Source organism: Meles meles, chromosome 2, assembly GCF_922984935.1.
Source record: "Meles meles chromosome 2, mMelMel3.1 paternal haplotype, whole genome shotgun sequence".
NCBI classification, from domain to species: domain Eukaryota; kingdom Metazoa; phylum Chordata; class Mammalia; order Carnivora; family Mustelidae; genus Meles; species Meles meles.
In genome coordinates, this window is record NC_060067.1 from 88,377,167 (window position 1) to 88,403,949 (window position 26,783).

At 39.8% G+C, this 26,783-nt stretch overlaps 1 long non-coding RNA gene across 1 annotated transcript in view; it reads right to left on the reverse strand.

Annotated features, from left to right (window-relative positions):
* LOC123935967 overlaps positions 1-25,750 on the reverse strand; it is a 62,865-nt gene extending 37,115 nt beyond the window's left edge. Inside the window, exons 1-3 of the long non-coding RNA XR_006817048.1 lie at positions 25,606-25,750; positions 20,129-20,214; positions 16,668-16,739 (exon numbers count right to left, since the gene is read on the reverse strand). This is a non-coding gene — a long non-coding RNA (uncharacterized LOC123935967). The remainder of the gene's footprint in view (positions 1-16,667; positions 16,740-20,128; positions 20,215-25,605) is intronic.
* Positions 25,751-26,783: the final 1,033 nt, after the last annotated feature.

A 26,783-nucleotide genomic window follows, 5' to 3' on the forward strand; every position in this document is an offset into this window, starting at 1 on the left:
GAAGTGCTTATAGGAGTATTTTCAGCATGCTTAAGTAAACATCCATGAAGTATGGCAGCAAAACAAATAGTTTGAGAATCACTATTATTAACACATACACATACCCATCCATGTCCATATACAAAGAGACCAGATGGGAACATACCCTAGAGTTTATTCCGTAACAGTGGTTTTGTTCATGTGGTTGAACTAAATAAGGAATAGAAAATTTTTTGTAATCTTGTTATGTTACTCTTAAATTGCAATTAAAAATGACATTTAAAATAAGCTTTTAAAAATGTTAGATGAGGTTTGGTATATAGATTATTCTTAATTGACCCCAACAACTTTTATTGCCAAGACACAAATCTATTTCTGCACAGACCACTGCCTTTTTTTTTTTTAAAGAATTTATTTATTTGGGGGCGCCTGGGTGGCTCAGTGGGTTAAAGTCTCTGCCTTCAGCTCAGGTCATGATCTCAGGGTCCTGGGATCGAGCCCCACATCAGGCTCTCTGCTCAGCGGGGAGCCTGCTTCCTCCTCTCTCTCTGCCTGCCTCTCTGCCTACTTGTGATCTCTCTCTCTCTCTGTCAAATAAATAAATAAAATATTTTTTAAAAAAATAATTTATTTATTTATTTGACAGAGAGAGATCACAAGTCAGACAGAGATCACAAGTAGGCAGAGAGCAGGCAGAGAGAGAGAGGAGGAAGCAGGCTCCCTGCTGAGCAGAGAGCCCGATGCGGGACACCAGGAACAGGACCTGAGCCAAAAGGCAGAGGCTTAACCCACTGAGCCACGCAGGCAGTCCAGACCACTGCATTTTAAAGTTTTCAGAGGCAAGTGAATAGAATAGAATAAGACCATTCACAAATTTGCAAATGTACAGTAATGTGAAGAGAAATTTTTTTAAAAGATTTAATTTATTTGACACAGAGAGAGAGAGAGAAAGAACAAGCAGGGGAGTAGTAGGCAGAAGGAGAGGGAGAAGCAGGCTCCCTGCTGAACAGGGGACCCAATGTGGGGCTTCATCCCTGAACCCTGGGACCATGACCTGACTGAAGGCAGATGCTTAATGACTGAGCCACCCAGGCACTCCTATGAAGAAAAATTTCAATGTAACATATACAAAAGGGGTCATTTATATTATCTTAGAAGTTAAATAAATTTCTCTTTTCTTATTTCATTGGTAATTGTTAATATTATTTAATAATTAATGCTAATATTTAATATTGACTATTTCCTCTATATACAATGTATATTTAATATAGTCAGTCATTGTTTTAAGTACTTTACATATAGAAATTCTCACAACAATGCTTTGTGATATGGGATATTACTGTTCTCATTTTGAAACTGGTGAAATTCAGACGCAGAGAAGTTAAGTGACTTGTCTAAGACCACTCAGCCAGTAAATTGTGGAGTCAAGATTTAAACCCAGGAATTCTACTTCCAAGTCCCACCTTTAAGCACTATGCTGTGCTAACTTAGGTAATAATCTCGATTCCCTTTGTCCATTGGCAAGTGAGAATCGACTATCTTTGTCTCTCACTGCAAAATGCATCCCTCTTCAGGCAGCCCAGGGAGCTAAGGACCTTCCAGCACCTTATGAAAAGAAAAGGTAGTTGAGTCAAAGAAAGGGACATTAGCTTGCCATTCTCTAACTTACATCTGAACCGAAATTCCTACTCAGCACTGACTAAGCCTCCCGTTCATGGACAATGAGTCCTCCTCATATTCTTACTCTCAATGAGCCTAAATCGTCAAGGATGGCAGGTCAATTCACATGAGCCAGCAAAGCAGACCATCTTCTTGAACATGCTTACACTGTGGTTTGTTCAGAATCAAAGTACCAATTTTACACCCCGTCATGCAATAGATGTTTTTACATGTGGTGCCTTCATTCAGTCTCACTGAAAAGTAGGGTTTTTTCCCTGGTAATTTTCTCAATAACGAAGGTTAGTCTTTTGAAAAGACTTTTTTTTAAGATTTTTAATTATTTATTTGAGAGAGAGTGACAACTGGAAGGTTGGAGCAAGAAGCCGACTCCCCACTAAGTGGGCAGCTGAGGTGGGACTCCATCCCACTGTACACCAGGATCATGACCTGAGTGGAAGGCAGTCGCTCAACCAACTGAGCCACCTAGGCGCCCAAAAAGATGTTACTTTTTAAGTACATCTTTCTAACCAATAATCAGCAGAGACTGCCTTGTCAGATGAAATATGTGCAAGAGAATACAATCTTATCTCACTGTAAAGGTCATTGTATAACACCATGTGCAGAGCAACAGCCCTTTATCACCCCTCAGGCTATGGAGACCAGACGGTTCTTGGGTCCTCTGTTGCATGTTCTTGGGCAGCTGTGTTTTTGAATTCCCACAGCCGTCGCTAACGATAGTTTTCTGGCATCCTGGAAAGAGTTTATCAGTTGTCCTACCAGCTGTTAACCTTACTGTCCTTTCTCTAGCCATCATTCACATCCTTGTAATTTCCAGCCTCAAATTTGCCATGGTTTTGGAAACCGTGTGACCATTCACACCACAGTGAATCTGTGATACATGAGGCTGTCTATAAATGTATAAATGTATGTATACATACCTCTTTCCATGAAGGATTTGTGACAGCTTTTCAAAATTATGCAGTTTAAAAGGTAATGATCTTTCAGAGAATTGGAATAAGAGGAAAATAAGAATTAAGTAAATAACAAAGCCAAGACTAGTAACACACACAGACTGCATCCCCTGTAATTGCTGGCCCTAGGAAACAAAGAGAGCTCTAGGCTTCTAGGAAGTCACAGCAAAGATGAAAAGGTGATCAATCAGTTCACAAGGCTCAGAAAGTTAAAACAAGCCAGCTCTTCAGGAAAATTACTGACACTCCCCACACGAAGACCTACGCGAATTTTTTTGTGATGTTCATAAAAAGGACAGTATAAGATAGAACACTTAGCATCTTCAATGGCATTCTGACAATAGCTAGTGTTAGATATTCCCAAATAGTTTCTTTAAAAATCCCTTAATATAAGCCAAAAGCAAATATCCAAGAAAAATAAATATGCAAAGTAAGAGTGAAAGCAATTAGACTGAGGAACTATGAGAGTCTTAGTAAGCCAAATGCACAAACTTTAATACAAGAAGTTTGTGATAACTATTTTCCTTGATGGAAGGCGGCTGGCACATACTTCCTAATTGATGGCCATGTTCCAGATATGTAGGTTTATAAGTGTTTATTCATATCTTATAGGGAAATCTATTTCTTTTAGGGACTATCTCTTTGGAAACCATTAGAAACTGCTGGCCATTAGCTTTAGCTAGTTCTCAACTCCAGCCTTGTTGCTATCATTATTTTATGAGAAGGGACAAAGGAATCTTATCATGTACGTACTCTTTATAATCTTCAGCTTCCAAACCTTCAATAAAAAGATAAGACTGCCTCATTTTTAATGGAAATTCCTAAATCTGTAAATTAGCAAAGTGAATTGAATAAAGACATACTCTAATTCACACACTAACTTGGAGATATTCTTTCATTATGAGCCCTCCTCTGAAGTGAATTTAATCAAAGTTTATTCAGTGACTTTCAAAGCAAATCCACCAGCTCACTTTACCTTCCATTTAGGTCCCTAACAACAGGATTTGAGGACTGTTCCTCACTTTAATTCTTTAGCTGTGCGATGCCTACTGTATGTAGAGAATGTTTGCAAGTTTGGATTCTCTGAACAACACAATGAATTCCCTCTATCAGACCACAACACAATTGCTCGGCTATCAAGGAAAGTTTTTTTATCCTGCTGAGTTCAAAGTTCAAAATTTATTTCTTAGCTTAATGCAATGCTAGTGCAAGTGTGTTTAATATATTCATTCTAAATGCCGTCAGAGGACGGTGGTGTCAACATTTTGGCTTTGTTTGGACAGCTTTTGTGCAAGCGCAAACACTGAGTGTATGAAATCTAATGAGATTAGGCGCTTACTGCAAAATTAAAGGCAGGCGACTAGACTTCAAAGACATTACCGCAGTGCAAATCCCTTACTATATTTCTTGGGCCATTTCAGCAAACTGAAGTTTGAGAATCACCTTTACCAAAAGATTTTCTTCATAGTGACCCTTTATTAGAAGACTTGGTATTAAATACCTCCTAAAGAGTACATTTTTTTTAGTTGTTGTTGGTTTTTTTTTTTTTGATCATCATTAAAGAACACTATAATTAAAGAGGATGAAATTGAATCAAGACAAATAAGAATTAACCAACAGCTCTTTCAGGTCCAGAATTAAACATGAATCCTTTAAAGGTTGTGGATTTTGAGTGTGGTATTGTGTTGTTTTTGCAAAAATATAGAAAACAACAAAAGAAATTAGACCTCATCACAACATGATAATGAATCTTCTGGATTTTTTTCACATAATTAACATAATAAGGGCTTACTATGTCCCAGGCACTGTTCTAAGCGATTTGTACATATTAAATTAATGCCAACCACAACCTTATGAGACTGCTAATATTATTAGTCTCAATTTACAGATTAGAAAACTGAAGCTTACTGAAATTAAACTGTGGTTTATTAAACTAGAATAATCGGCCCAGGGGAGAGTATAGATACATGATGAAAAATTGAGCTAAGAACTTTGTTTCTAATCACAAGCATTTTTTCACTGGAAACAAGAGATACAAAGGACAATAAAACAAAGAAAGGACAATAAACAAACCCATATCACCTAAGAATCCTGGACATAAACCGGATTATAAAAAGAGACATGCAAGCTTCATTATGGCACTCCAGCGATAACACGGTTAGGAAGAAGAAAAAAATCAGAGAACGACTATAAGCCTTCCCACTTGCAGGGAAAACAGGAAAGACAGAGGGATGGATGGAAGACGGTTCTACTGCAGAGGTCCCCAATCTAACAAACCCAGCAACCAAGTGTCTAGAACTGTCAATAGTAGTAAGAGGCTAGTTGGAAAAAATGTCTGGAGAAAATAATAACTTCAGTGTGGGAATATAACTTTTAAGTTGAATCATACAAAATAGTTTTCGAGGGGCACCTGGGTGGCTCAGTCACTCAAGTGTCCAACTCTTGGTTTAGGCTGAGGTCATGATCTCAGTGAGGTCATAAGATCGAGCCCCATGTTGGGCTTCACACCCAGAGCTTAAGATTCTCTCTCTCTCTCCCTCTGCCCCTCCACCTTTTGTTCTGTCTCTCAGAGAAATAAATAAATAAGTCCTTAAAAATCAAAAATTGAAAATACATCTTTAAAAAATAAAAATTAAAAATAAAATATAATCGTTTTGACCATTTTTTTACCTACTAAATTGATAATTGAGGCAACCTAAGGTTTTGAGATATTCAGGTAGGGAGGCTTCTGATAACAGTATGCTCTGTTGGACATATGCCTGGTACAATAGGAAGTGCATATATGGATTAATGTCTCAGCTAGACACAGCTGATAATCCAAAGCCAAGTCAGAGGTTGCATTTCTGAAAGTAGAGGATGTTCAGCCATACTCGCAAAGAGAGAAGGAATTCAGCAATGTGTGAGAATAAATAAGAAACTGTACCATGACTAATATTAGGCCAGAAATAATTGATATTTTTGGAGTCAAAATCAGAAGCAAAATCAGAAGCATTGGGTACAGACAAAAGATGACCATAGCATAAATTTCTGTCAAATGGCAGACTGCAGGGGCTGGGGATACAGAGAATGCATGGTAAGGAAATATGGCTATAAAATGTGTATACACATTCCATCAGCTTACTCATGTAAGGAAAAAAGATGCCTTTTTTTTCTTTTTTAATAGAATGACATCATAAATAAAAAGGAGTGAAGACCCCTTGGTACTTTCCTGAAGACAAAAGAGACCCAGGTATTTTACCAGCAAGAAAAAGAAATAGATAACGACACAGCAGAGAATACCCAAGAGCAAAGGGTAAGAGCACAGGATCTATTCACATGAGACAGGAGAGCCCTCACCTACAAAGTAATCGAAGCCCTACAAAGGATGGAAATCCTGGTAGATGACTAAGCTTCCACAGGAGGAGGACTATTTCTGCTTCATGGTTCAGAAATTTTATGGTTCAGAAATTTTAAGAAACGATTCTGATAGTTTTCAGTAAGAAAATTCTGCCCTGATCCTCAGGCAATCATGTTCACAGAAACATTATGATTGCTAATGTCCACTAGGAAATCTTGTTCCTGTGTGCATGTAAACATCTGCAGACTGTTCAGACAGAGGGTGGGGGGAATAAAGTCTTAACAGTCTTCCTGCACATAGCGGGATTAGCCTCTGTTAGAAGATCAAGAGTTCAAGATCTGTTACAATTGAAAGTTGTAAAAATTCAGGAAAGTTGCTTCAAGAGAAACTCATAAAGGACAAACAGTAAATGACGTATCAGTACCCAGAAAGACAGACGCTGTGCTAGATAATATATCAGATCATCAAACTTTATTTCTAAATTTCTTATCCCCACCTCATATTACTTACATTCTGTCACATGTACATACACACACACAGATCCTTACAGAGCAGAGATTTCATATTCATCCATCTGCTTCTTGAAAGACCTGGCAGTGTCTTGCACATGGCAGACAGTTAATAAAACTATTAGATGAATGGGGTGACCTTCTAAAATGTTACAAGTTTTGATAGTTAGAATTTATAACATAAGTTTAAAATATATTAAATGACTTATGAAATGAGAATAATAATAACTAACATTTGTAGAGTACTTACTATAGGCTCTATTTTTATACAAATTATCTTTTTTTTTTTTAAAGATTTTATTTCTTTGTTCATCAGAGAGAGAGAGAAAGAGAGCACAACCAGGTAGAGGGGCAGAGAGAGAGGGAGAAGCAGTCTCCCCATTGAGCAAGAAGCCCGGTGTGGTACTCTATCAGAGGACCCCAGGATCATGACCTGAGCCAAAGGCAGACGCTTAACCGACCAAGCCACCCAGGCATCCCTTACAAAGATTATCTAATTTAATTGTCATAATAATCCTAAAAGGTAGAGACTACCATTATCGCCATTTTACAGATGAGAGAAATGAGGCTTCAAGAGTTTATGGTAGTACAACAGTTCAAACTTGACATTTTTCTCAAAACCATTAGGTATATAAAATGCTCAGACAAATGCCAGGCTTCTGTGAGATTGTACACAAGGCAGACACTATAGTACAACATGGGTCTCAGTACAACACCCAGCCCGCAACCTGGCGTACGTAACAACCACGTAACAACATAACAACCTCTGAAACACTCTGCCTATTTCCTTACCTGCAGGGTAAGAAATTGGATGAGATCTTTAAAGGAACTTCCAGGTCTGAACTTCTACAGCTTTAGACCTATTCTCAATAATGGAATTAAAGGTGATTAGAATTCCTGCATCATTTTAGTTGGCTAATGCCAAAAAGGACTGATAATCATAGTATTTGTAAAATGGAAAGGGATTTATAAAAGTGTAAAAGGCTTTGGGAAGTTAGTCACCGGTCTTAGAATTTGTCTTCAATCTCAGGCAACTATTCATGTCACCAAGAGACAATAAAAAAGCAAACATAAAGCAAAAGCTCTACAACATTTTCTTTCTTTCTTTCTTTCTTTTTTTTTTTATTTGTCTTAACTAACAACATGCAATAGAAGTAGCTGGATAACTTAGTATATAATGTTATTCTTGCCACACTCTCAGGAGTGAGACACTAACAAATGAAATAAAACTGAGTTTTCTGATAGCAAGTATGAGTACCATGGCCCCAAAACACTGTATGGATTCAGTGATGTAACTTTACAGTTTCTCTAACAAGAAAGCATACCCTTTTAAAGAATGAGGGATTCAAATGACAATGAAATTTTATTTTATTTCATTTTTAAATATTTAATTTATTTTAGAGAGAGAGAGAGAGTGTGTGTGTGTGTGTGTATGTGTGTGTGAGCAGGGGGAGGGGCAGAGGGAGAGAGAGAATGGAGCATGGAGCCTGATGCGGGGCTTGATCCTAGGACCCTGAGATGGTGACCTGAGCCAAGAGCTAGAGTCAGACACCTAACTGATCAAGTCACCCAAGTTCTCCAATAATGGATTTTTAAAACATAACACCAAACACCTATGAAGCTACATCTTCCTGGCCACAAGAAGGCAGAGGTACAATATGCTACCCCCTAAGTATAAAATGATCTTGTTTATACCTGGATAGGAAAACATGTTTATCACTCTTGGGCTAGTCAGAGACCACTGCATTTTCATGTGAAAAGAAATGGATGGGTGGATTCTGTTTAGTGTGTGCAAGGAAAAAAAGTCTTCTTCAGATACAGAACGGCCCCCAAAGACAAAGTTCTTTGCTCCTAATGAGAACAAAGGATTTTAACTGTACCATAGTTTTGCTGTTCCCTTATAGCAACTCCCTATATACTGATTACACCTAAAGTGTATTAAAGTACATTGTCGTCAACTAGGAAACTGTTATCCTTGTTTCTCTCGTTTTGGCCCCCCAAATAACTTAGTCTGGCCCAAACATCCAGGATTGCAACAATTACTCTTTCAGGAATTCCAAAGTCTAGTTAAAACTATAGATTACTTTCCCTGCTCATTAATAGAAGAGGAAATCCTGTCCTTTAGTCAAAGCCACAGAAAAGTATTTGGTGAATCACCATAAAACACAAGAAAATATGTAATGACTTCTCATCTTCAGAAATTGTGTAGCACTTCTCTTGCAGTTCAACCCATAGGAGACTGTTTACAGAAGAGAATAAGAACAAGAGGTAGATTTTCTCAAGTTAGCAGATGGGAAGCAGGGAGGGTGCTCACCATTCCTCTGTGCGTGTGTATGTGTGTGTGTTAATTTAAAGGAAGTCTCACTTTCACAGGAAAACCACCCGCGGTAGTAAAGATGATGACTCTGACCCACCAGGTTGGCAGTTGGGTGAAGATTCTTGGGAAACCAGTCTCTGTGGTTCACCTCACTGCCTGATAATGATAGGCCCCTGCCTTACTCTCAACCCTGAGAAAGAAAAAAAATCAACACTAAAAATAAGAAAAGGGGAGTAATGTCCTTGCCAATGCTAGTAGCCAAGAGGCCTAGAAAGAGGCCACTGGATACCCTACTATTTATTGCCCATTTCCACCCATAGGAAGCTGGGCTGAGCGCTTGCCAAAGGGAAAGAAAAAATAAAAATGTTCTTCATCCTTCCTGTTTACATTAATAGAACAGAGTCACGTATATCATTTCAACTCTATTATTTTCCCCTTCTACATAGAGCAGTTTTTTAGGTCAAAGCTTTTAAGAAAAAGAATTTTAAATTATATCTTCAAGTTTTATACCCCTACCTTTCATCTATCTTTTGCCTTCTTCTGTTACTCAACTGAAATTTATGGAAATAAAAGACTGTTTTAATCATCTTATCTAAGGGGCAATGTTTTCTTATTTTAATGGACATAAGTTAAACAATGAAAAGTTCCCTTAGCCTGATATTCCAGAGTGAACCAGCGATTTATTGAGATTGAGTTTACACATATGAAAACAAAATAAAACAAAACTTCTTCCCACAGGGAAAACAAGGTCAAATTCCTAGGATAAGAAACCATAATAAATTTAACTTTACTGCAGAAGCCAGTGGTTTGAGGAAAGCTCAAACCCAATCCCCAGTCCACTAACTCATTACATCTTTAAAACAAAGAAAAGAAACACTATTTTTTTATATACAATTATTTGTGTACTTCTCAGAGAGGGAATTTTACCAGATGAAAGGGTTCCCCTAAAATCAAAAGAACCTGACTTATAGCTTGTAAAGCCTGCAAAGAGATGGGGTGCTGTCGTAGGGGATTTTTTTTATTAACTTTTGTATACACACTTGAACTTGCTCCCCATGCCCTTCCCCCAGTCTCGGGACTAAGCATCACAGCCTTCTCTCGGTTGCTGCCAAACTTCCAGACCCCTGCTTCCTGGAGGCTTTCATCACTCTGTTCCCTCAGCCCAGATAGGCCTTTCCTCCGCCCTTACCCACTCCCTTTGCCTCTCCAACCCTATCTTGTTTTTCTTGTTTTGGTGTAAATGTCACTTCCTCAGGAAATTCTTCTCTGAATTCCCAGTCTGTATTAAATCCCATCCTCCTGCTGTTCTCACCCCCACCCCCCATTATTTGCTCTCATGCCCTTATGTTTCATACCCCTTAAGACATTTGTGATAAATTAGTTCTCTGTGTAATCATATATTTAATGGCTATGTAATTTTTATGTAATGCCTGCCTTCTGCACTTAATAAACTCCAACACAGCAGGGGACGTATCTTTCTCGTTGCTGCTTGCGCGTAATGTAAATACTCAATGAACCACTCTGAATGAGTGACTGAAGGTTGGCACGAAATATTCTTTACTCTTCTATCCATATCATTTTTTATTTTCTGGGAACCCTAGAGAATAGAACTGGGGATATTTCATCAGAAATCATCCTATCTGAAGCAAAAGCATTAAAAAAAGGAAAACAGTCCGTGAATCTCTGATCTACCAAGAAAGAATGGCAAGTAAAGTAAACCTTGCCAAACAGAGGGCTGATGATTGGGATGGATGGTAAAGCTAGAAAGGGAGGGCCAGATTATTCAGACTTTAGTATATTACAATCAAAATCATTTGCATAATAAAGTGATGTGATTAAGTTGTGAGATTATTTCAGAGGCAAAATGCAATATTGACTCAAAGGGTAGAGGTTGAAGGCAGCAACCAATCCAGAAACTAAAACAGTCCAGTTTTGATGCAAACATGACCTCAATAATTATGGCCGGAATGGAAACAGGACAGACTAGATTATGAGATCAAGAAAGACGGTTTGATAAGACTGGGTGAGAGAGGAGAGCTCAAAATTCTTCCAGACGTCAAATCCGGTGGAATGGTGGAATGGAGTCTTAAAGAGAATGGAGTCATAAAGAGGTCTTCCTTCTGTTCTCAGTTCTCTGGATGACCTTGAACAGATCACTTAACCTGTTCAGCCTCATCTTCTTCATCTCCAAAATGGAAAGATTCTGCCAGATGATCAGCCATGTTTAGCATTCTCTGAATTTGGCTATTCACGGTAACCAGGGAATCGGCAAGGGTCAAGGGTTGGGCAGACAAAAGAATGTGTTTCCTGTTGGACATGTCGAGCTGGAGATAAAGTCAGACAACCAGAGAAAGATCTCCAGCAGGCACTGGGAACACAGGACAGGTGAGGTGATCTTCAGAGAAAAGCAGGCCTGGGATGCAGATTTGAGAGTGGAGGGGCCTTGAGGCTTAGTTGAAGTGATGGGCGTGAAATAAAATAGCAGAGGGAGATGGTGAAGAAACAGGAGAGAGTTCCTGGCTCAGATCCTCTCCAGTGCAAGGAAGCCCAACCTCAGGTCCCTTATGGCTGTACATGTCCCCTGAGGATAAAGGGATTCATTTCCGTTCTGACCCCATTGTACACTTGCACTGTCTTTCATTCGGACTGGTGGCGGAGTCACTGATAAGCAAGGTGGGAATCAGAGGTGCTAAGAACTTGCGTTCCCTATTGGTTCCCGTGGCAAGTAGAAGACCCCTGGAGTCTTGTGGCAAAGACAAAAAGACTCTGTGGCCTCTAGTGGTCCCCACTAAAGAGCTGTTCAATTCAGATGCCCTCCCTCTCCCGGTGCTCCCCTTCCTGGACCGCTGTGGAATCCCCCAGAGGCCACCCAAAGCCCGGTAGGACAGCAGAGAGCCCGGCATCAGTGTAATGCTTCAATGGCAGTTCTGGGAAGAGAACTGTGGTCCTCTGCCTTTCCATCCAATTCTCTTTCCCAGTGATCAGCCCACCTATGAAAAGCATACGTGCTACACCTTTAAAATTCCCTTTGCCCTTAGCTGTGAATAGTGTTTCATTGTCCACTGTCATCCTACCAGAGAGGGAGCTTTGTGCAATTGGACAAAACTCGCACCCTTGAGCAGCTGAGAGCTCAGTTTCCTCCAGTGATCCGCAGGCAGGCGAACACTGCCAAGGGCATGATTGTATATCGGTTCTCCTTGAATCGCATATAGGAATATTGTTGCTATGTGGCCTGAGCCAAACAATCCGAGTCACCTGACATCCTCCATCCAACATTTAGGAGTCATCAAATTTAATTTCCCCTTTGTGTAATAAAACACCAAGAGGAAGCTTTAATAGATTGTATTATGTAACGGTTCTATAAAAATAGCAGGCCAGCGCTGGAGCACTTCCTTCCTGGGGCCCAGTAACCTATGCTGAAAGGATACACACTGGTTGCCCCGGCAACCATGAGAGATGACACTAGGGAAAAAAACAGCAACAAAAGGGCCATTTTTTGGCTCCGTCAAATGAGGTCTGGCTTCAAGCTTGTGATACAGTGAATACAGACAGCCCAGCAAAGAGAGAGGAACCAGTTAGCGATTCTACTCAGGCACAAGTAGCCCTGCAAACTGCCCCTGCTTTCAGTTTCTCCCCCACTTTTTTTTTTTAAGAGGGGGGATAAAAAAGGCCTTTCCTTAGTAATTTCATTTTTAATTTGAAAAAGCAAAATCGTCGATGGGAGTTGAACTGGGGCACTCGGCAAATAACGTTTATTCTATTTTTTTCTTTCTCTCCTGAGGAGCTCAAAAAATAATTTTGGTTACATGCAATTGTCTTTTGTTTTCTCCTGGTATGTTTGCAATCTGATTACGCAGGAAGCCACTGGTTTAATGGCAATAACCTTTATAAACAACCTCTAAATAAAAAAATAAATCAGGGACACTCAAGCAATAACTCATTTTAAAAGTGAATAATAACCATTTCTGGGATCCTTCCTCACAGCAGACATCAAAGGACTTTGTTTTAATAGACTATAATCTCCTCTCTCCTGCTGTCCTGAATTAGAACCCCTACATTTTATTATCATCATTACCATCATTATTACTGCCTCACAAAACAGACTGCCATTTTAATTTCAGAAAATTGGTTTTCCCGATACGCTGAGAAGAGTGGCAGAAGGTTCCTAAGTTCCTGACTTGCCCCTAAATGTTTTCCTTCTTCTAAGAGGAAATGGGCCCTCAAGCATATACAAACATGATTTGGAACCCCTGGAAAAAATAAAACCAAGGATGAATCAAATGGGATTTAGTTCAGATCTCTAACACAGAGCCACATCAATAGTTCTTTCAAAGTGATTCTTGAAATCAGTGCTCATAAATATGTAATGCACTTTTTATCCAAAAGACCTATTTAAATCCTCATACAGTAAATGATTTATTTCGAGATTAAGTACTCTGCACAAAGCAGGCACCCTCTGACGGAGTGGGAATAAAATCCGGGGAAGCAAGTGCTAAAGCATTATGTAAATGTAAACTGCTGGGATTATGATTATCCTGTGCACTGGTATGTTTGCAGAAAGAAAGCCAAAAAAAAAAAAAATTAACTCTGTATTCTTCAGAAAAATGTCTTCTATCTGTCCTGTCTCTTTGAGCTCTGTTCCTATCTCTCGCTGCCCCGCATCCCTTCAAATCCTTAACAGTTTCTTATAATCATGTGCGTGCTTGGCAATTCTCTAATATTAAGACTGTCTTCACAGACTGAAGGAAAGTGAAGATGTAGAAATTATTTACTTATTTTTATCAGTGTATGTTGCCAAGCTCAAGATTCTTGTCTCTGAAGAGTTCCATTTAAAGGCAAAAGTCAAAAGTCCAGCCTCTGCCATAAAGTCAGTCAAGCCATCTCTCTATACCACATCTGGGTCTCCCGCAGATGGATTTAGAGATAGATTAATCCTTAAACATCAGATGCTGTTGAAACACAAAACATTCTTTATTATCAAAGTTACAAACTTCAGGCTTAAGTCCTTTAAGACCTAGTACCCTGTATCTTCAGAGAAAACATACCCAGAATGCATGTGCCTTAAAGTTACTTAGCCCTATTTTCCTTTTGTGCTAAGGGTTTTGAAATCAACAGGATTAAGTTGCAGATACTTGGGTGTTATCCAGATCTTTATTTTGAGTCTTAAAAAAGGATTGAAGAAGGCTTTGATGAAATGGACATAATGTTAGCATTCAATAGGAGCTCAACTCCAGGGGAGAAGCTGGTCTTCAAGGAATACAACAGTGTATCTTGTTGGTTTTTTGGTCTGTGATTTCAATTTACTGACACTTAAAAGTATCTGGCACAAAATAAAGTGTACAGGGGTTATGAAGCTTGGCATGTGTCATTAAATCTATAAATCCTTTGCAGTTATTGAAGAAATACTAAATAAAATTAAACAAGGATAAGTATTTCCCAAGCTTCAAGTTCTCAATTTAGCATCTCATCTAATTGGTTCCTGAGTGGACTATGTTAATATGAATAATGATGTTAATCAACTGTATGACCATTCCATTGAGAGGTTACAAAAGAGACAGTATGGTACATATATTTCTATAGGAGAAATGGTACATAATAACATATGAGATAAAGTCCCAGAACTGACCAAAACTTGCCGTTCCTCCTTGAAGGAACTCACAGTCTACATTGGGGTTTTACAAAGATAACTACCACTACTAGGGACTTGGTAAAGACTAAAGAAGTACCACAGGGTAACAGATGCCAAGGGAGCTTTTTGGATAACAGAGATCTCTGCGGGCTGGACACCCCAGAGAAGGCTTCACGGAGGAGCCAGAACGGAGACTATCTTGAGAAAACAGATAGAATTTAAGCAAATAAAGAGAAGGGAGATCGAGAAGGGAGAAGGCAAAACCAAAGGCAGTCCAGATGCTACCAGCCACAGCACATTCAGAGTGCTGTAGATAAACCAAGTGTTTGGAGATGAAAATAGCAGACATGGAAGAGAGAGGCTGGAAGAGAGAAAGGCAGGGAATGGTATTGTTTGGATTTATAAGAAAGAAAATGTAGATCACTCAACATGTAACATGGAGTTACAAGGAAATCTAGCCATCACTTTCATGTGATTTGGGGCAAGACTAATCTCTGCTTGCCTCAATTTCCTTGCCTATAAAGTGAAGATCATAATATAGTAATGACATCAACATACAGTGCAGTAAATGGATATAAGATGTCACATTATACAAGCCCCCAGTTTACATTTTAATTTCATTTAATATCTTATTACTATGTTGATTTATTCACTCTGAAGTTGTGACATCCATTTGGTGAGACTAGATTCCCCCAACCCAGCCATGGCCATGTCCTTTTTAAAAGATCAACTGAGGGGCACCTAGATGGCTCAGATAGTTAAGCATCTGCCCAAGATGCCTAAGATAAGATCAAGTCATGATCTCCAACTCCTGGGATCCAGCCCCATGTCGGGCTCCCAGCTCAGCAGGGAGTCTGCTTCTCCTTCTCCCTCTGCCTCTCCCACTGCTTGTGCTCTCTCTCATGAATAAACAAAATATTTAAAAAAAAAAAAAGAAAAGAAAAGAAAGATCAACTGAGGGGAAGGGGGAAAAAAATCAACTGAAGAATTGAAGCCAGTACACTCTCCCCACTGGTCAGTAGGAGAGAAGAGGCCTGGGCAGAGTAGAGCTATGTCCAAATTAATTCAGTCCCCTGAAGAGATCATACAATTTACCCACTGACATGTTCATCCAAGGGCAGCCATAAGGAGAAAAGTGTCATGGGGTCAGATCAGAGGGTACCCCCACTGGCCCCTTCTTCTCCCCATACCAGACAGTCTTCTGACTTACTGTTTGAGGTTCTGATCAAATGCATCAAAGGTAGTGGGTGCCTGGAAAGTGGACTCCAGTTTCACAGGCTCCTGGAATGGCTCTGACAGCAGCAGGAGTGACTCATTTTCCAAATTTGGCCCTCTGTCAAGAGCCCCACAACACAAGAGTCCCTTTGCCCATTTCTTCCAGAGCGTCTTGGTTTTTAGTAATGCCTCTCTCATCCCTGCTGCACATCAAGCCATAGACTCATGGAACCGCTTACTTGTGACCCACTTCATTTTGTTTACTTAAAGACTGTTTTCGTGACTTTTAGAAAGCCATGCATGCATCTGGGATTTGTAATTCTAAATCAGAGAAAGACAGTTGTTATGTATTGTTTAAAATTTGTTTAATAAAAAGGAATTTCTTTGAAAACATCAGGCCAAGCTTATGATGTAAATTTACTGTCTGTAAATTTACAGTGTAGTGACAGAAACTATAACACAGTATGTTAATTGATCAGTGTTGTAAGAAACATTCACTACAGCAATGAAAGAGTATATGGTGTTTTGTTTGAAAGACCTTAATTCAAGATGAGAAATAAGATGTTTTTCATTTGGGTAATTTTCCCTTTTATGTATTTTTTTCTTTGTTATCCATCTATATTTACTAACTTTACTATAACAAATATAAATGTCTTATATAATTAGAAATGAAAAATCGGGGCGCTGGGTGGCTCAGTGGGTTAAAGCCTCTGCCTTCGGCTCAGGTCATGATCCCAGGGTTCTGGGATTGAGCCCCACATCGGGCTCTCTGCTCAGCGGGGAGCCTGCTTCCTCCTCTCTCTCTGCCTGCCTCTCTGCTCACTTGTGATCTCTGTCTGTCAAACAAATAAATAAAATCTTAAAAAAAAAAAAAAAGGAAATGAAAAATCAAATCATATGACTTCTGATGAGCCAGCAGGTGATTTTCAACTGAAAATTTCATCTCTCAACACCAAAGATCTTTTCTGCAGTTCTTGCTACAGATCTAGAAAGGTGACCTCAGGTGTGTTTCTAAGGTTGAGCAAGTGCAGGTCTGGTATGATAGACTCACCCTTTTCTGATCCATTTAACATCTTGTTGCTTAAGACTAATCAGAAATTCATCCCAGCTTCAGACTCCAGTCCTTTAGAAAAGGAGAGATGAAGATGAAGCTTTAGAGGAACACTTTTCTTAATGCCACCAAGTTCATAGTTCACATTCCCATATGGGCTCAGGGAAACCAGACAGCAGGTCCTTTCAGAGACCCTGCCTTGGTTTTGTGTTACATAAATTCTACCTAAGACTTTCCTTAGTACAAAGCAAATCTGGGGACTTGAAAGCTACTTTGCTCCCTAGCATCAGGAGAAAAGCCACTTGGAGCAGTATTCTAATCACCTATTCAGTAAAACATTGCTAAGGATCTATGCTGATCGCTGTAGGGAAAGGAGGGCAGAGAATACATCCCCACTCTGCCTCCAAGGATCCTTGGCCATAGAAGGACAGATAAAACTTGAAACTGTACCCTACCGTAAGAAAATTGTCCAATGACACAAGCATTGTATGGCCATCATTACTGCCTTTCCCTGATGTTTCTGGGCTATAGTCTTCTGAGCATTTGGTAGGATTAATCTTCCCTAGTCCTTCGAAGTTAGCTGTGGCCATGTGATTTGCTTTGGCTAATGAAATATGAGACAAAGTGATGGGCATCACTACCAAATAGAAGCTTTAAGAACTAACACACAGTTGGGGCACCTGGATGGCTCAGCTGGCTAAGTGTCCAACTCTTGATTTAGGCTTAGGTGATGATCTCAGGGTCATGGGATCAAGCCCTGTGTTGGGCTCTCCACTGAGCCAAGAAGACTGGCTAAGATTCTCTCTCTTTCCCTCTGCCCTTCCCATGCCCACACCGTGATCTCTTTCTCTTTCTCTCTCAAAAAAAAAAAAAAAAAACTAACACAAGATTCACTACATCCCCTTCCTCCTGCCACACTGACCTGTGTTATTTCAGTTAGTGAAGGCTCTGGCAACCTTGAATATGAACAATGTTAAAAGAGAGTAGTGCCCGCTTGAGATGGACATGTAGTGTGGGAAAGAAATAAAATTTTCTAATTTTAAGGCAGTAACAATTTGGGGTTGACTTTTCCTGCAACATAACCTAACATCCTAATTAATACACAGGAAATCCACACATGTTATGTTCTACACTCTTATTATCTCTCTTTTACAACTAAAGGCACTGAGTCATAAGAAAAAAAGCTCATCCATGGTAGGTCAAATGGGGATCATTACACCTATACTCATTTTATATTTAAGGAAACTGAGTGTTATTTAAAGTGACCTCCTAAGATCACACAGACAGTAAGTAAAAGGCTCAGTACTCAAACCTGTTCTCTTTTCATAATGCCTTGCAGTAAAGGGTTGTGGCCAAACCCTTGGTTTAGCAAGGAGTGGCCTAAGTGGAAAAGATTGCTCCCCCTCAGAGCTAATAGAGGCAGCTTTCAGAGAAGAAGTAGAATCTGCTGTAGGCTCAGAATGTCAAGTTTGTTAAGAATGAAAGGGCTAGAGGTGCCTGGGTGGCTCAGTGGGTTAAGCCTCTGCCTTTGGCTCAGGTCACGATCTCATGGTCCTAGGATCGAGCCCCGCATCATCGGGCTCTCTGCTCAGCAGGGAGTCTGCTTCCCCCAACTCTCTCTGCCTGCCTCTCTGCCTACTTGTGCTGTCTGTCAAATAAATACATAAAATCTTAAAAAAAAAAAAAAGAATGAAAGGGCTAGGGGCGCCTGGGTGGCTTGGTGGGTTAAAGCCTCTGCCTTCGGCTCAGGTCATGGTCCCAGGGTCCTAGGATGGAGCCCCACATTGTCATCATCGGGCTCTCTGCTCAGCAGGGAGCCTGCTTTCACCTCTCTCTCTCTGCCTGCCTCTCTGCCTACTTGTGCTGTCTGTCAAATAAATAAATAAAATCCTAAAAAAAAAATAAAAAGAATGAAAGGGCTAGAAAGGGCTAGAAAAACAACATTGCACACAGGTGGAAGTATAAGAAGACCATTTGGCAACACTGATCCAGATCCAGATAGAGTGGTAGTGGTAGGGGATTCAGAAAAGGCAGACTGGGGACAGTTTATATAAATCCGTGAATGTCATCCTTAGGAGCTTTAGCTGCAGGCAACTGGGAGACATCAGATGTCTTAATGAAAATAGTGGCTCAGCATATTAATTTAGCCACATCTCTCAGCATAGACCAGAGTCGGCAGAGACCAATTAACTATTTCAGTGATAAGGTTTAAGGGCTTGAATAGCATTTTAGCCTTTGCAATAGATGGGAGAAGATCAATGTAGTACAGCACATGAAAGAAGAATCCTAGAACTAAGGCCACTGATGGGCGGAGGAGAGGCAGACAGTAATGGGTATGCAAATATCTGTGTTGGGTAGAATGCTGCTTTATAAGTGTGCCCATGGGGAATCTGCAAAATCTGATACTACAGAGTTGACAAATATTATCTAATTTACTCACAGCCAAGACTCAGGAATTCTAGAAAAATTAACTAGTGGTATAGTCAGGAAGGCATGGGTTTTCATAAAAGATTACCTTGCCCTTACTACTTAACTGACCTTGGGAAATTTGGTTTAACCTTTAAAAACCTCAGTAATACCAGGGTGCCTGGGTGACTCAGCAGTTAAGTGTCTGCCTTCAGCTCAGATCATGATTCCAGGGTCCTGGGATTGAGCCCTCCATCAGGATCTCTGTTCTGTGGGAAACCTGCTTCTTCCTCTCCCACTCTCCCTGCTTGTGATACCTTTCTCGCTGTGTGTGTGTGTGTGTGTGTGTGTGTGTGTGTGTGTGTCTCTCTCTCTCTCTCTCTCTGTCAAATAAATAAAATCTTTTAAAAAATATAAAGTGGGCACCTGGGTGGCTCAGTGGGTTAAGCTGCTGCCTTCGGCTCAGGTCATGATCTCAGGGTCCTGGGATCGAGTCCCGCATTGGGCTCTCTGCTCAGCATGGAGCCTGCTTCCCTCTCTCTCTCTCTCTGCCTGCCTCTCTGCCTAGTTGTGATTTCTCTCTGTCAAATAAATAAATAAAATCTTTAAAAAAAAATAAAATAAAATAAAAAGTAAGTAAAAAATAAAAATCCAGTAATACAACTTCAAGGAACAAATACTGTAGTACATACAAGGACCTTGCAAGGTACCTGGTTCATAGCAGGTACCCCGTAAATATCAGTTTCTTCCACTAAAATTCCAAACTAGATTGGGGTACATATTATTATGCAATGTTGTTTAACACTCCCTGAGAAACTGCAATGTGGATTTATAAATCTTAAATTGGCAAAGATACCCTGCAAATTTTTCCCAACGTATTTTTTTCTAAAATCACTTGCTACTAACTTAGTATTATTAGTAATAATTTAAAATTTTTATAAATCACGGTAAAGTGCTCCTTGGCCACTTCGTGACACAGAAAGAGATGAATTAAGAATGATGAAAGGTCATTAAGCCTTTCCCCAGTTTAGAAGACATCTCATAAAAATACCAACCTTCATGAGCAGAAAGACGATCAAAGAGAAGAGGTTAGAAGCACTATAGCATCCTTCAGCTCTTCATCCAAGATAACAATAGTCAACTGTGGAAAATAGATAATGTCTGTTGTAACTCATGATAACCTGTCACTACTACCTCCTTCCTCAACACGGATACACATAAACTTGGGCAGAGAAGCATTTAAAAGAATGGTAGTCACAGTATATCAAACATGGCTCACATTCTGATCCAATAGCCATATAATCATCAACAAAGTCTCTTTCTAAGGAAGCAATACTTGGGGAAAACAGTCTTTTACAAGGAGAAACATACCCTCCTGGCACTATGAAGCTCATGTGCTCAAGTCTGAGTTTGGGTTCACACATAACAAATACTAAACAATTACACATTGTAAATATTTGTGTTCTTGTGAATATCATTGATTCCCATAACAACATCATCAATAGTTACTATACATGCTTTAAACATTACTTTTAGTCTTTACAAAATAAATTTACTTTGAATCTCTTTGTCCTTACAGGAAAGAATTTCAGAGAGTATAATGATGCTAGTGCTCTGTGTTGCTTGGTTGTATCAAATATAACTTTCTTTTTGTTGTTGTTGTTGTTGTTGTTGTTTGTTTTTTTTTAACTATTTATTTATTTATTTATTTATTTTCAGCATAACAGTATTCATTGTTTTTGCACCACACCCAGTGCTCCATGCAAAACATGCCCTCCCCATTACCCACCACCTGTTCCCCCAACCTCCCACCCCTGACCCTTCAAAACCCTCAGGTTGTTTTTTAGAGTCCATAGTCTCTTATGGTTCGCCTCCCAAATATAACTTTCTTAAAGGTTTGAGAAGTTCTCAGTTTCCAGGGCAACGGCCTAAAGTAGCTCCAAGAAATATTATAAGCTTAATTCAGTTTTGAGCCATCAATTGACCTTGAGGTAAATGACTGGGTAAATAAATATTATTTTATTAACCTAAATTCTCATGCCAGATAAAGTAAATAAATTCCTCAAGTAAATTCCCATACCAGAAGGGAAAAAAGACAATCAGTGATTGTGGTGCATTTACTTAGGAGATTCACCGTACGCATCTTACAAAGTAGAACTGATCTACAGTCTCTTCTTTCCAAAGCAGAACAACCTTGTCTTCACCAGAACTTGACGTGTTCCAGAAGGAAGAATTGGGTCACCATATCTTCTGAATATGAAAGTTTCACAGCCTAACCACTCTCCTTCACTGTGGCCCAACACACTGTTAGAAATAGGCAGTATATTTGACCAGGGTGTCATTCAGACATTAGTATCTTTACTGCCTAAAAGAATCAAACTGTCCTAACCTGGAATTCAAATGACAAGAAAAACAAAATAGTTCTGAAGAGTCAAGCGAGTTATCCAATATCGTCGTTTTTGAAAAATAGGGTATCTAGTAACTAAGGAAGAAATGTTCTTTAAATTGTAAGATTCTTTTAAATAAATCAATTGGGGGTGCCTGGGTGGCTCAGTGGGTTAAAGCTTCTGCCTTCGGCTCCGGTCATAATAACAGGGAGCCTGCTTCCTCCTCTCTCTCTCTCTGCCTGCCTCTCTGCCTACTTGTGATCTCTGTCAAATAAATAAAATCTAAAATAAATAAATAAATTGTAGTTTAATGAGGCTTCCCTGTAGTTCATCTTCATTGAGCTTATTATAAAAGAACATCTGCAAAACTCTGACCTTCAAGAATCCAACTGTTCTCATGTCTGTCATGTTAGTTGTTTATTATCACAAGTTTAACATGTTTTCCACCAAAGTTAACTACAATAAAATTGATTATTCTATAACAACTAAGAAAAGGAATAGGGAAAAATAAAATCTTAGCAGGAAAAAAGATTCTATCCATCTAATAGCATTAATATTAAAAAAGCATGCAAGAAGGAAACCAGAAAATAACTTGTTAATTAGAATTGCTTCCAAGTAAGTATTTTCCAAAGGATATCATAGGCTTCAGTCATGACTGGTTCTTAAATTATATATGTTTACAAGCACTGTGGTATTTTTTAAAAGTTTACCAATAACCTAAAAAGCTCTGGGCATATATACAAAAAAATAATTTTTAAAATGCCACAACTAAATTAGATTCTGCGGTTAAAAAAAAAAAATCTAAACCTTGAACTACCCCATAAAAGAAGAGGAAAGAAAATAACCCAGCTGGATAGCCACAGAATGCCAAACCAAAACTATATACTTTTGTCCCATGCCCTGAATGCCAAGGAACTTGGGATGAAAACAACCACAAGTAACCATCGTGCCACCTTCTACCTTACATAGCCACACTGTTGGCAGACAAAACCCTACACGCAGTGTTCCAGCAATAATCATATGTGAAAGTCTGGTCGACCACTTCTTCAAACAGAGGAATGACATATAGGCTTTAACTATCTTTTCTGATGAGAGAGTCAAGGTCCAGATCTGAAACCACACCCTAGCCACTTCCTATCCTCAAACACACTGGCCAGCGAAACCTTTGGGAAATGGGCCAAATGGCGATGGAAACCCTACAACTTCAATTTCCTTCACTTCTGGTCCAGTCATTTACCAGAACTCTAACCAAGTAGCAAAATGCACTGCTTTGAGTTCCAGCTCCCCCCCCCCCCCTTTCCCTCTCCCTATCCTTTGGTAGAGATGATCAGGAGCAGTCAAATCTCCAAGAGGCAGGGAGCCAGATAGTAACCGTAAGCCGTCCTGGCTAATCTCCCTCAAATAATGAAGAGATAGCTGTAGCTCCTGGAGGAAGCCAAGAACTCGAAGTACATAGGATCCTATAAGAACAGCTGAGCTGCAGCTCCGGCAGGAGGCAAAACCCTTTGTGGAGGAGATCAGGTTGTAGGACCGGATAGCCAATAAGACACATGCATTCTAAACGCCTCTAGTCCGGGGCACCTGGGTGGCTCAGTGGGTTAAGCCTCTGCCTTTGGCTCAGGTCATGATCCCAGAGTCCTGGGATCAAGCCCGGCATCGGGCTCTCTGCTCAGCAGTGAGCCTGCTTTCTCCTCTCTCTCTGCCTGCCTTTCTCCATACTTGTGATCTGTCAAATAAATAAATAAAATTTAAAAAATAAATAAATAAATGCCTCTAGTCCTTGCGTTTATTTTTTGTAATGCCTAGAGTCCTTTTAAATATCAGATCATAAAGCATGGTGTGACATATTTCATCAAAGTCACCTGGGGCAGAGATACAGAAAAGTAGAGGACTGGAGAAGCAAAATGAAGAAACTTCAGTAGTGGACAACCTTTTACGTCTACTTTTCCAAAGTACGCAAGAAAAATTGCTACTTGATTCGTACTTGATTTATATCATAATAAATAATAGTAATGTCAATAAAGCTTGGATAGACAGTCAGTAAGTGAAATCAACTGGATTTATTCATTCCACAACACTGACTGAGAACCTACCATCTGCTGGGCAGTCTGTTGGACCCTGGGATTAAAGACATTAAAAAACCTATTCTTGCCTTCAGGGATCTGTTTAGCCCCATGATGATAAAGGTCATCCAGAGCAAAACCATACCAGAAACATACTAAGAGTATTAAAATGGCCAAACTGGGGCGCCTGGGTGGCTCAGTGGGTTAAAGCTTCTGCCTTCGGCTCAGGTCATGATCCCGGGGTCCTGGGTTCAAGCCCCGCATTGGGCTCTCTACCCAGCAGACAGCCTGCTTCCTTTCTTCTCTCTCTGTCTGCCTCTCTGCCTACTTGTGATCTCTCTGTCAAATAAATAAATAAATAAATAAATAAATAAATAAATGAAATAAAATGGCCAAACTCCAAGACTGTGTGAAAGTCAATGTGGAAATGCTTCTGAACAGGACAAAGGAAACACCATCATAACACCATCTTACAGTTGTATATCTTAGCATACAAAAACCTGGTTTTGTCGATTAACATTTCTGATGGTCAACTACAACCATTTGCTTCCATATTTCATGATACTACACTACTTCAGAACCAGGCGGAACCTAGAAACATTGACTCCTCCTTTTAGAAATGAGGCTCTGAGAAGTAGAGTGACACACCCAATCTCAAGTGCATATTAACACATGGAGTGCAAAATAAGGAAGAGAATGAGGGGGAGAAAGGAGGGGAAATAAGTATTATTTGCTGAGGGCTGACTATTTTGCCAGACACTATTATAAAGCTATCAACATCTAATGCTTATAACAAAATACAGCAAAGTAGGTATTATTACCTCAACTTTACAGATGAGGAAACTGAGGCTCAGACAGGTTAAGTGACTTGCCCAAAGCCACAGGGCTAATAAAGAGGAAAGCTTGTTCATTCAACACCTCACAATGGTATCACAGCCCCTCTTCATCAGCGCTGCTCTTTTTAACTGCCTCCTTGGAACAGAAGTCGGCTCCCCCTCCTTGGTGGGCTCTTAATTGGGGCTGACTTTGAATCTTCAGGACCAGTGGGATGTTAAAAAAAAGAAAGAAAGAAGAGAAGAGAAGAGAAAAGGAAGGGAGGGAGGAGGGAGGAAGGAAGGAAGGAAGGAGAGAGGGAGGAAGGAAGGAGGGAGAGAGGGAGGGAGGGAAAAAGGAAGGAAGGAAGGAAAAGGAAAGTACATTCACTAACAGTTCAGGATCCTTCCTAATCTAGGAGAGCTGATATTGCTCAGATAACTTCTCCCCCTCACGGTATACTTCACAGGGTTTTCCACAGAGGTCTAATTTTCATTTTCACAATAAACCTCAATATTCACCATGTGCTAGTATTTAGCTTCCAAACCTCAAAATAATCAATCTCTATCATATTGTTCCTTGGTTGCCAGAAATCTCTTCAGAGGCCTTATTGGAAATGTTAGTAACCCTTCAAAATGCCGAGTGACATCATTCTCGAACTGTTCTGTCACATGATCTCTAGCACCATCCTCCACGGAGGCATCCAGGAGGAAGTCTTTGCTACATGTGTAGGATTAGCTACCCATGAGTGGCTGTAATCTATTTAAGAGGTCTGTGTAAATGCGGAAAGGAAATCACGGTAAACTCCATTCCTTCAAGACAAAGTCTGTTTACAGGAACTATTGATTAAAAATATTAGGGGCGCCTGGGTGGCTCAGTGGGTTAAAGCCTCTGCCTTCGGCTCAGGTCATGATCCCAGGGTCCTGGGATCGAGCCCCACATCGGGCTCTCTGCTCCGCAGGGAGCCTGCTTCCTCCTCTCTCCCTGCCTGCCTCTCTGCCTAGTTGTGATCTCTGTCTGTCAAATAAATAAAATATTTAAAAACAAAAAAAATATTAAAACAACTCCCTCCCATGCTGGTGAGTGACTATTTTCCAGTGATTACAGTCACCAATAAAAGCGGTGGTTAAAATATACTTAAAGTAGGTACCGCATTTACAATTGAAAATACTTTTCAGCAGAGCAGGAAATGTTGAATTGTTTTGAGGGCAGTTAAGAAAAAGCAGTTAAAAAAAAAAAAAAAAAAAACAGCACAGAGAGATTTCTTACCTTGACTGCCATAAATGAGACTGCATCACAACAATGCTTTTTAATTTACCAAACTGTAGAAAGAATGGAGAAATTAGAAGTCAATTATCCAGATTCCTAAACATGTCCTGCAGTCTCCAGCTGATTGTTTAAGCTTCCACTTCCTTTTGTCTGTGTGTTGGGTTTGAAGGGAGGAGGAAAAGAAAAAGGGAACACATAGAAAACAGATGTGGAAATAAATATTTATCAACACAAAATCTTGGCAAGCCTTGATCTTTATAGTGCCCTCACACCATGTTTTCCAAGTTTTCGCATTTCCCCAAGCCCCAAAGAATTCAAAGCTAGAAAAGAAGATAAAAACCTCTTCTAGGTTTTCCACAGAGTTGGGGAACCTTCTTTGGAAAATTCTGATGCCTCCCCCTTAATCTAATATTAATAAATGTTTTTGACCCAAGGAAATTCTGCCAGAGAATGGGAGAAATAAAAGGTTCATTTAGCTGGTTTGTCCTGTCCTTGGACTTCCAGGCAGAATAAACAGCACCTTGTGACAAAGGCCGGCCACAGGCTGGCGGAGCTCCAGGCAGACACTGGGGGATGCAGTCTGTTTATCAGACAGCACATTGTCTTAACCAGGATGTGGTCGGCCTTTGTAACAAGAAGTATGCAAATGAGTTTCCCAGAGACCCAACACCCTGCCTCCCCACTACCCCTCCCCCCGGCCCCCACTGGTTCCTTCAGTAGACACAAGCTAATGGTAGCTGTCCTGAGAACAGAGCAGAGAGCTGCAGAGAGACAAGGGAAAAAGGAAGCATCCAGAATTAACCAGATTAGCCTTACAGAACTTTTCAAGAAACACACCACAAAGAAGACAACTCCAAACCACCCTGCTTCAAGAGGGGAAAAAAAAAAAAATAGTTTTAAGTAGGATCACATATTTTTTAATGCTCAAAAACTAAAAGAATTTTTAATCTGGCTCATTTATTCTCAGCACAAGCAAATGCAACAAGGTTTTTAAAATGCTCCGTTTTCTCAAAGGAATACTGCATATCCAGAGGATTCAGCAAAAATGTTGCCAAGAGTATCTCTATTAACTTCAAATACAAAATGGTGCTAATAGTGGTACCTACGATATTTGATGGCTGGGAGGATTAAATGAGGTAATGAATAGCAAACAATTTAGCACCATGCACATCATATTA